The 12,269-nt window shown below is 39.7% G+C and overlaps 1 pseudogene; it reads right to left on the reverse strand.

Annotated features, from left to right (window-relative positions):
* Positions 1–845: 845 nt before the first annotated feature.
* On the reverse strand, positions 846–1,849 carry LOC149229031 (subtilisin-like protease SBT1.8 pseudogene; annotated as a pseudogene).
* Positions 1,850–12,269: the final 10,420 nt, after the last annotated feature.

Below are 12,269 nucleotides of genomic sequence, written 5' to 3' on the forward strand. Positions count from 1 at the left end.
AGGCTGACCTTCCAACTTGACTGTCCATGCCCCCACTCAAGTTCAGCTCGCCCCCTCATGTCACCCTGCTAGTTCCACTTGCCTGACCACTCACCATATAAAGTCACCTCCACGAGTTTGACACTTAGCAAAATTTCCATCTCTTCATTGGATCATTTGATGCCAACTCGTGTCATCATCGCATAATGTCACAACCAACTTGTCGCTCACCAACTCGTCGCACTGAGTCGTCACCCATTGACTCATTGCACACCAACTCATCACATTTAACCAAGGGTGCATCGCCCCAACTCATCGTACATCAGACACACGACTCATGGGTGTGACACCCGATGAATGAATTGATGATATGGTGTTCAGTGTCACCAAGTAGCATGGTTGATGTCATGAGGGTCGGTTTTATTACAATGGGTGTCCACATCAGATGTGCAATGTGTGTGAGAGTCGTTATGCCGATGACATGAGGGCACGACATCAAAGTCCCATATATGATGTTGTAATCTACTCTTCTCTTATTAGAAGAAAGTCAGTTGGAGTAGCGTCTCTAGTCCACACTACCAATATGTTGATGCTCGAAGCAACCAGGTTTGGTTTAAGGAGTTCTAGAGTGGCTAGATTTGGCCCTTTGGATGAGAAGCCAACTACAACTGAAGCTCGTGCTTTACCCACCACTGTGAGACCGTCAGCTTCAATTGATGCTATCAGATTTTTGGTGTGGTTGATATATGCTTTAATGTCTTCTACTAATTGAAACTGACCCTCATTACTGATAACACATGAGAGTTGGTCAAAAATTCCTCTCTGTTATCGAGGCCATTAGCGAGAATCATCTTCGCACCGCCAAGTCATCGCACGACCATTCCCTTCTCCACCCTCCTCTCTTCTCCAAGATCATAGACCACAATTTTTCCATGAACCATAGTGGGATCAAGGCTTTCCTCCAGGCATAGATTTGTAGTCTCATCAATAGCCGATGTTGTTTTCCCATACACCAAAGGCAATTCCTCATTTCCTGTGATCTTGCCTCTGTAAAGAGAGGAACTTGTGTAGCTTTTTCCATTCCCCAGAATGATGAGAGCTGGGAACTTTCTATTGATGGTATTGGCACCTACAGTGGTTATCCATGGTGCCATATTAGGAATTGCAGAAGGAATCAACCCTCTATTACCAATAGAGAAGGACAAAAAATACCCTTCCCATTGGCTCCAAGAGCTCCAATCGCTATAGAATCTTCGTAATAAGGGAGGAAATGATTAGTACGACTTCCAATTGACATAGATATCACATCCACTCCATCAGAAATAGCCTTCTCCATCCTTGCAAGCAAGTCAGATTCGGTGCAACCCTCTACCCAACAGACCTTGTAAACAACCAATTTGGCTTTGGTGGCCATGCCTCTAGTCGTTCCTTGGGCGAAGCCAAGAAGACTCGACCTAGGCACCTCCAACCTAGCGAAAATAGGTGAAGTATGTGTACCATGGCCTTTGGCATCTCGAGTAGATTTGATATCATTCTTTTTTCCAGGATCGTCGTCCTGAGCTTCATATCCTTTGTGAAAGTAGCAGGCACCAATTATTTTGTTGTTACAATGGGAAGCATTCAACTCATCATGCACTTCACACTCTCCATTCCATCTCGAAGGCACTGCCGTCAGGCCTTGATCACCGAAGCTCTTACTTTCAGGCCATATTCCTGAATCCAACACACCCACGATAACATTGTCACTGTAATGTGACAATGGCCATAGACCATGACTAGAGCTCAACCCCAGAAATTCTGGTGTTCGAGTAGTATGGACTCCATTGGTGGAGTCAGGAATTACAGACAGGCATCCATCAATATTTTCCATGTCCTAATCCTCCATGCTGGTAAACTTGGCAGCAAATCCATGCGTTACTGTATCATACATATAAATGATAACAGCGGGATCCAACCTTGATCCAGAAACCTGGTGTATGATTGAAGTGTACCAATGTTGATGGAGACTGAAATGATCAGGCTTCATGGATTTCTCCATGAAAACAATATAGGATTTCATCTTTATCTGATCATAACCAGACATAGCTAACACATCTAAACTCCTCGTCTGTAACACTAAAGCAACGATGACTAAAACGAGTGCATAAGAAGCCTTCGTATTCTCCATATCATACACGATACAAGAAAAACTAGGAAAAGCTTCATAATGGAGGATGGGATTAGCTTAATCTCTGTGTTGGTTGAATACCGATGAAGAATTCACTTTAATTTTTCCCATATTTATAGAGAAGAGAAAACATTGTATATTGTAAATGTGAGATCAAGTGAGAGAAATCAATTGTGTAGACAGGGTGTGGAATTACCCATGAAAAATAATCTACATAGAGAGGGTGTGGAAATAGGTGGGAAGGATAATTTACATTGACTTCAACTTAGGTCCATATTAGTTGGCATCCATACAATATTCCAAGACTTCATCACCGTGTTTGTGAGGGAGTAAAATTTCCACCACTGTGATGACCAATTACAGAAGGAAGCTTCTGAGGCTCTGGGGAAGTCCCATTACCAACCTCTAAAGAAAGGGGTGGGGTTAATTTTCAGGCTCTAGGGAATTCCTATAATCAACTCTCAGCTTATTTAAGGTTATTTCAAATTCTTATACAAGTGAGCGTTTAATTAGGAGGACGCTTTAAATTTTCACAGGATACACATTGAAAATTTAATTTTTTTTGTTTAGTTTAGTTTTTTTTTCTTAGTTTAGTTTTTTTTGGTAAATGTTTCTCACATTCTTTTAACGTTTTATGATTTTTAGGGACATCTCACTAAAGAGAGTGTCTAAGAAGATTATAAAATAACAAAGTGTAAAAAAAATTACTTAGTTATTTAAATAAATAGTACAAAGTATGATAGAATTTGATAAATATTACAGATATTACTAAAATAAATAAGTAAATATTAAGAGATATTTTATTATTAGAATATTAGTTAAATAGTTATTAGAAAATATAATTAAAAAAAAAAATCAGAAAATAAGAATACCAAAAATATTAAATTAATTAAGATGATTTTTTTTAATATATATAATTAAATAGATAAGATAACTAAGAATATTATGAAAAGAGTCAAAGTGATTAATATATTTAAAAAAAAGGATTAACTAAGAAAAAGCGATGGAGATAAATGATGATGAAAGTGAATAGCTACAAAAAAAATAAAATCATGATAGGAAGAAAAATAATAGAAATAAACAAGAAGGAGCAAGATAGGGTAGAGAAAATAAGAACTAGAATATAAGGAATAGTGGGGAGGGGGGGGTGGGGGGTGTAAATTTAATAAGTTGATGGACAGTAGGTCTCCATGAATAGCTAAGTTTATAACCATCTTTTCGATTAAAATTTTAGGGTGTTTCTTGAGAGCTTCACAAATGATATGGGAGTCTTAAGGAGTAGATGTTAGGATTTTGACTTGGTAAACAAATATGTTTTTTATATTATGCAAGTGTTCTATCAGTGTTGATTTTGAGATGCAGTTGTGGTGTGCATTAGCAATTACTCCCTAAGGTGGGTTTTCATTGATCTAAATGTTTGTCAAATATATGATTTGTTACAGGAACAAGGAACTTGGTAAACCTATTGGCTTACCACAGGGTTGCATTTATCCTTAGCATAGTTTATTAAATGCTTCAAGGTCATATGACGTTTAAAAAGACTCCAGGTATTCTTTCTGGAAAGGATTTAATAAATGTGATCAGTAACCCTATCAATATAAAGAAGATAAATAGTATTTGTAGGCAAGGTAGTGGGAAGATGGTTTTTGGCTCTAGAATTAAGGGTCAAGAAAAACACTTTGTGAATTTGGGCGATGGAATAACCATTGGATCTAAGGGCCTTAATGAGGTGGCCTTTTTATTATTCAACGAAATGTGGTGAAGAGATGAAAATTGCACAAGTAATGAAGGCTTTAAGAAATACAATTTTTTGGGTTGGGTAGTAGTGAGATTGGACATGAAGCTACCTATTAGTGCATCTCCTTTTTTATAGACTTTGTGGGTAAAGTTACCATTGAGTTATGGGAGATAAGAACATATAGAAAATCAAGAGAGTGGTCTTTTTGAGGTTCTATAATTAACGACCCTAATGGGGTGGCATTTTTGTTTGTCAATTCATAAGTTTTTAAATTCTAGCATTGGGAAAATTTAAAAATATAAATGAAATATCTGAGAATCTTTTCCCAGTTTTAACAAGGGTAATTTATCTTGATGACTCAATATTAACTCATGATGGATTTTTACCTTAAACACTATATAGAATTATGTAAAATGATAACACACATGTAAATTATAAATACATGTTAAAAGTTTTCATAATATTTGTAAAATTTATGTTAACTATTATAATTCTTCTAATTTTTTGACATAAAAGAACAAGTAAATTTTTGAGGATCCATACTTATTTTAAAGTGTAAAAATCTTAGGGAATTTTACTATTTTTTAAAATCACAACTATGAAATAGTTGGTTCTATTTTTGTAAAAATATTCAAATTCTAAGTGTTAAAATTGGCAACCAGGGCAAAACTTCATGTGGGTCATCTTATTCATGGCTAATAATATTTTTATTAGATTCCTCTCGTCGAGAGGTGTAGGATTGATATAAATATCATCCAATTCCGATAAGTATTCATGGAGATATGAATTTATTTTGATTATGGAATTATTATCAAGCCGACCTACAACTCATGTAGGCTCAGAAGCCCAATAGTCACATCTATTCACCCACCAGCGTTGTGTATAAATATAAGAGGACTTTTCCTCATTTCGACTCACTCATCTCATCACATCTCTCTCTCTCTACTATGCAGATATGAGTCTCTTCTCTACTGCGCTGAAATGGGTCTCTCTCTCTCACACATTTGAAGCCGGAAACTGCTGAAACTGAAGTTGCAATTGCAGAAGCAAAGATTGACTTGCGTGGCCTAGAATATCTCCTCTTTGGAACTATGCTATAGGTTCATCTGAACCTCATTTGAAAGATGCAACTTTTGGTGGTGGAATGAAGTCAATCCGACGAACATTTTGCAAGATATTGACTGCCCTAGTTTGAAGCTGGAAACTGCTGAAACTGAAGCTACAACTGCAGAAGAAAAGATTGAATTGCATGACCTAGAAGATCTCCTCATCTAAACTGTGTTGTAGGTTCATCTGAACCTCCTTTGAAAGCTGCAACTTTTTGTGGTGGAATGAAGTCAATCCGATGAACGGTTTGCAAGATATCGACTGCCCTAGTTTGAAGCTGGAAACTGCTGCAACTGCAGAAGCAAAGATTGACTTGCGTGGCCTAGAACATATCCTCATTTGAACTGTGCTGTAGGTTCATCTGAACCTCCTCTGGAAGCCGAAACTTTTGGTGGTGGAATGAAGTCAATCCGACTGTCGGTTTGTGAGATATGGTTTGCCCTAGTTTGATAATGAAGTCGCTGATGCTGATGCTACTGATCTAGGATTTGCTACTGCTGATATGAATCAGATTTATTGTACTATTTCTCTCTGCTGAATTATTGAAGATAAAAGAATATTTGATCAAAGGGTTTCCCCACACATTGTGGGGTTTGTCCCTAGCTAGCCGCCACATCTTGTGTCTCTTGTCTTGGCTTGTTTTCTGTCGATCGTTTAATGTTCTATCTGCACTTTACTTTATGTACATGTGATTGCAAATAAGTGGAATATAATAAGAAAAAGAAGTAAACTATTATGAGCATAGAACATACCATAACTTAACATGGTATCAGAGCTAAGGTGAAGACAAAGCCCGAGCAAGAGCAAGAGCAATCATTGAAGAGAAGATTGGCAAGGCTATCTTAAAAGAACTATGGGGTCCTCAACACTCTTTCCTGCCGAAGACAAGCTCCGTGAGAAAGCTGACTGTCACGGATGGAAGATGTCTATCAATCTAACCCTTGAAGATCAAGGAGTGCTAGACCATGTAAGAGGCAATATTGTTGAGCCTTCATCAAATGCGTATGCTGCTGCCTGGAACAAATGGAAAAATGGAGAAGTCAAAACAAAGAAGATCATTCGGGACTCTATTGACAAGCGCTTGGTGGCCTACATCTCTGATCTAGACACCTCCAAGGAAATCTACGACAGACTGGTGAGTTTATTTAAAGTTAATGATGCAAATCAAGTTTTGTTTCTTAGAAATAAGTTGAGGGAAATCAAGAAGGGTAAAGATGAAAGTATGCAAGCATACTTCTTAAGAATCACCGAGATCAAGAACAATCTCCTATCTATTGGGGAAACCATTACTGATAGAGAAATGGCACTCACAACTCTCGAAGGATTACCATCTGAATGGTATGTGTTCAGGACTACTCTTCTGAACAATAATGTAATTCCTAGTTTCGAGGAATTAATGGCTAGATGCATTCAAGAACAAACAAGGGTAGAAGTGCACGAAATGCCCATGCCTAAAGGTCTTCCTACTGCCTTTTCTTCTCATGCAAAGAGAAGAAAGGACTCACACCGGGACGATGATCAAAATCCCTCTGATGGAAAATCAAAGGAATGACAAATTCAATAGCAAAGGTAAGAGGAGAGCTGGAGATCGAGGAAGAGGACAACCATTCAGGAAGGCTAGAAAGTCCAGGATGTATTAAATGCACCTGACCTCAAAAGGAACCTAGTGTCCATCTTGGCAATGGAAGACAGAGGCTACAAGGTAACCTTCAGCAATGGCAAGGTATGTATATGGAAAAATAATGATAAAGATTCCTTTACTCTTGGGTTTAGTGTTGATTCATTATATCAGGTCGATGGAAGTCTGCTAGGTGTCATGTCTTGTGACACAACTCTTTAGTCCGAACTTTGGCATCGGAGGTTTTCCCACCTTCATTACAAAGCTCTACCCGATGTAAGACAGATGGTAACAGGGATGCCCGAATTCCAAGTAGAGAAAGAAGGTGTATGTCCGGGATGTGCCGAAGGAAAGCTCAAAAGGGGACCATTCCCCTCAAGCCAAAGCAAGACCTCCGATATATTACAGTTGGTTCACTCAGGCATACCTGAGGTTGGCATTAAGAGGGAGACTACTACACCACATACTCTTGAGCAGAATGGTGTGGTGGGAAGGAAGAACTGCACGAATATGGAAGCTGTCCGGGCCATGCTACATGATCAAAGACTTCTGAAGTTTCTATGGGCTGAAACTACAATCACCGCCGTATATGTACAAAATCGATGCCCTCATCAAGCATTGAGTTCTAAGACTCTTGAAGAAAAGTTCACCGCAAGGTGAACAATCTTCTGACTTTGAGGAGCTCTCAAGAAGCTGACACCAGGGAACTGAAAGAAAAGGATGATGAATCAATGCCTGATGTAGAAGAACCCATGGATCTGATTGATTCTCATCCACATGAGCCTTCGTCTTCTAGGAAGAGGCCTTCATGGCTTAGGGGGATACTTGATGATTCTGAAGGACATGCTGCACCCTGAGGAACCTTCCGTCAAATTAAGAAACTTAACAAGTATCAGGGATACCTGACCATCATGAGCACGATCATACAAAATGAGCCTTGATCATTCTCAGATGTCGTCAAGAATTAACTATGGAAGGGTACTATGACCATAGAATATGAGTCTATTATGAAGAATGATGTCTGGGAAGTAGTTCCTAAACCCTGGAGAAGACAATTGTTACTTCAAAATGGCTTTACAAGATAAAGCATGCAGCAAATGGAAGTATGAAAAAGTATAAGGTTCATTTTGTTGCTCGTGTTTTATCCCATAAGGAAGGTATAGACTATGATATTTGCACCTGTTGCCAGATATATGACCATCCGCTTGATCATAGCCCTTGTGACTTCACAAGGATGGAACCTACATCAGATGGATGTCAAGACTGCGTTCTTGCATGGTTTGATCAAAGAAGAGGTCTACGTGGAGCAACCCGAAGGATTTGAGATTTATGATTGAAAATCTCATGTATGCAGGTTGAAGAAGGCTCTCTATGGGCTGAAGCAAGCACCCCGAGCATGGTATGAGAGGATCGATAGCTACTTGATGAAGTTGGGATTCACTAGGAGTGAAGCCGATCCTAACCTTTAGTTTAAGGTTGAAGATGAAAATCCTATCATACTGGTGTTGCATGTGGATGACCTCTTTCTACAGGTGCAAACCCTCTCATTCACAAATGTAAGAGGGAGATGGCTTCTGAATTTGAAATGAAGGACCAAGGACTTGAAGTGTGGCAGAAGCCAAGGGAAATTTTCCTATCTCAAGGAAAACATGTGGTAAAGATATTGGAAAGATTTGGTATGATGGACTACAAGCCTGTGACTACCTCGAGGATCTTAACTTTCAAAAGTTATATGGTAGTGATGTCGGACCAGATTTGGGAAATGCCTCTGAGTTTCATAAACTCATTCGCATTGATGTTCTTGGTGAACCTCCATCCGAACATATGTTTTGCAATTAGCATTGTGAGCTCATATTTGGTTGAGCCTCACTGGATTGATGCCAAGAATCTTCTGAGATATCTTCGTGGCACAATGGGTTAAGATACACTGTCGAAGATGTGAGACTACTTGGATATACTGATGCTGATTGGGCAGGTAGTGTGGTGGACCGTAAGAGCACTTCCGAGTGCTGTTTCACCTTGGGATCTGCTTCAATATCCTGGATGAGCAGGAAGCAGAAGTCGGTGACTTTGAGCACCGCTGAAGCAGGATATACTGTTGCTAGCATGACCTCGTGTGAGGCAGTTTGGTTGCGAAAGCTCCTCAGTGAGCTATTTGGATTTACATTGGATACCATTGTGATTCTCTATAACAACTAGAGGTGGGATTCGATTATTGAGGAATCCCATATTCGTCGATTGCTCCAGCAGATAGACATCATCTGGGATATGGTAAGTTGATGAGCAAGGAGGATCCATCGCATTAAGATGATGTATAGGTTGATACACCTTGTTAAAGCCCCGAGGAAAGATCTAATTTGTGATTTTCCCAAACGACTTGGATTCATCAAGAAACCCTTGTACAAGGGTCCTGCATGTTGCATACATTGAGCTCTGGGAGCTCTGGGGGCTTGTGGTTCTTACTGGAGCAACATACAACCACAGGGTGACTCACCCTCCCCTGGTGGTGCGCACTGGAACAAGATGATTCGCTCTCTCGTGGAACAAGATGATTCGCTCTCTTATGGAACAAGATGATTCGCTCTCTTGTGGGACAAGATGATTCGCTCTCTTTTGGAACAGGATGATTCGCTCTCCTGTGTGGCAAGATGATTAGTTCTCCTGTGAGGCCTGGATTGATGTGTTCTCCATGGCGATTGTAGCAGGATTGATGTGTTCTCTTGTGAGGCCTGGATTGATGTGTTCTCCATGGCAGCCTGGATTGATGTGTTCTCCATGGCAATTGTAGCAGGATTGATGTGTTCTCCTGTGAGGACAGGATTGATTAGTTCTCCTGTCGAGGCATCCTACCCATGCAGTCTGGGACTCATGGGAAATACCTCTCATCTGATCAATGAGCAAGGAAATGAAGTTAGGGACCATAGTATTACCGATGGACGCATCGTTGTAACTACCGTACTCCCTACGCTAGGATGACCTCCATTGATCTGGGATCAATGATACTGGTATGGGACCAGTGGTAGGAGTTGTACCATACTATGACGCTGACTTCGGGTCAGTTGAGACTGGTCTGGGATCAGTGGTACATACTCTGAGATTGACTTTGAGTCAGTGGAGGATGATATTGGTCTGGGACCATTGGAGTTGTACTCACTATGACACTGACTTTGGGTTGGTTGAGACTGGTCTGGGACCAGTGGTACATACTCTGAGACTGACTTTGAGTCAGTATGATACATCCTCGATCATTTCTTCTTCTTCATAATTCGGACAAAAGCAAAGTAGAACAGAACAATGCAAGAGCAAAGCAGAACAGAGCAAAACAGTTCAGATCAGTGCAGGGCAGAATAAGACAAAGCAGAACAAGCAAAATAGAGCAGAGCAGGGCAAGGGTCAGGCTGTACAAGGCAGTGCATTTGATGGATGAATAGTAACGACCGATAGACAGATTGTAGATGAAGTTTTCTATGGTTGAGAGGGAGTGTTAAAATTGGCAACCAGGGAAAAACTTCATGTGGGTCATCTTATTCATGGCTAATAATATTTTTATTAGATTCCTCTTGTCGAGAGGTGTAGGATTGATATAAAGATCATCCAATTCCGATAAGTATTCATGGAGATATGAATTTATTTTGATTATGGAATTATTATCAAGCTGACCTACAACTCATGTAGGCTCAGAAGCCCAACAGTTGCATCTATTCACCCACCAACGTTGTGTATAAATATAAGAGGAATTTTCCTCATTTTGACTCACTCATCTCATCACATTTCTCTCTCTCTACTGCGCAGATATGAGTCTCTTCTCTACTGCGCTGAAATGGGTCTCTCTCTCTCTCACATTTGAAGCCGGAAACTACTGAAACTGAAGCTGCAACTGCAGAAGCAAAGATTGACTTGCGTGGCCTGGAAGATCTCCTCCTTGGAACTGCGCTGTAGGTTCATCTGAACCTCCTTTGAAAGCCGCAACTTTTGGTGGTGGAATGAAGTCAATCCGACGAACGGTTTATAAGATATCGACTGCCCTAGTTTGAAGTCGGAAATTACTGAAACTGAAGCTACAACTGCAGAAGCAAATATTGACTTGCGTGGCCTAGAAGATCTCCTCATCTGAACTGCGTTGTAGGTTCATCTGAACCTCCTTTGAAAGCCGCAACTTTTGGTGGTGGAATGAAGTCAATCCGACGAATGGTTTGCAAGATATCGACTGCCCTAGTTTGAAACCGGAAACTGCTGAAACTGAAGCTACAACTGCAGAAGCAAAGATTGACTTGCGTGGCCTAGAAGATCTCCTCATCTGAACTGCGTTGTAGGTTCATCTGAACCTCCTCTGGAAGCTGAAACTTTTGGTGGTGGAATGAATTCAATCCGACTGTCGGTTTGTGAGATATGGTCTGCCCTAGTTTGATAATGAAGCCGCTAATGCTGATGCTACTAATCTAGGGTTTGCTACTGCTGATATGAATCAGATTTATTGTACTATTTCTCTCTGCTGAATTATTGAAGATAAAAGAAGATTTGATCAAAGGGTTTCCCCACACATTGTGGGGTTTGTCCCTGGCTAGCCGCCACATCTTGTGTCTCTTGTCTTGGCTTGTTTTCTGTCGATCGTTTAATGTTCTATCTGCACTTTACTTTATGTTCATGTGATTGCTAATCGGTGGAATATAATAAGAAAAAGAAGTAAACTGTTATAAGCATAGAACATACCATAACTTAACACTAAGAGATTTTATATAGTTTATAAAAACATTGTACGGATTCTTTATGCAAAACAATTTTATCCTATAGAATTTGGGTGGACCATTTTTGTAAAAAAATGAATTTAGTGAATCATTTTTAGAAAAATAAGAAAGAAAAATTATCCTAATAGTGAATTTTAGCCCTCAAATTTTTCCTTGAAAAAGGAATTACATAAAAAAATAAATACCCAAAAAGGTTCCTCATTGGAAAGTGAGATGGAGATATGACTCCACAATGGAAAAGGTTCACCTATAACCCACAATTCTGATGTAGTGAACATAAAACATGGTTAGGCCAAGATACCGAACTCCAATAAATTCTCATGCAGTGAGCATAAAACATGGTTACACCAAGATTCCAAACTCCATAAAATTCCAACCTATAATCTCTCATACCCAATCATCCTACACAACACACCATAGTGCACCCCCTTCTTTTCACCCACAATACTTCGAGTTATGCCACTACCCTTCTAATGATCCAATACAAGCCAACTTGGAAGTCTCAAAGTCTTTTGGCTCTAGGAGTTCCAACTTCACATATGAACCTATAAACATCCACTAGGCCCCACACTAGGGAAACCTATCCACACACCCAAATCCACCTAACATCCAAAGTGTCAAATAATTACACAAGGTCACCTCCTCTTTATAAGAAAGTATACTAGTCATAGTGGTAGAACTAAATGAGAAGCATTATTTGAGAATTGTGTTAAATCCTCACTTTATATATGAATGTTCCCTTTTTCACAAGTGGTATCCCAAGAAGCCCTCTCCCAAAAACTTTGAGATCCCCCCTCCCCTTCCTTGGGAACTTAGGATAAAAAGCATGTCCATTGTTACTTTAGGATTTAATTTAATTTTTAGCTTAACCACTTGGATTAGGTCCCCATCACTTAGTCCTTAGCCCTCTTTCCC

Source organism: Pinus tabuliformis, chromosome J (assembly GCF_031772625.1).
Source record: "Pinus tabuliformis cultivar Carrire ecotype Pingquan chromosome J, CPIR1, whole genome shotgun sequence".
NCBI classification, from domain to species: Eukaryota; Viridiplantae; Streptophyta; class Pinopsida; order Pinales; family Pinaceae; genus Pinus; species Pinus tabuliformis.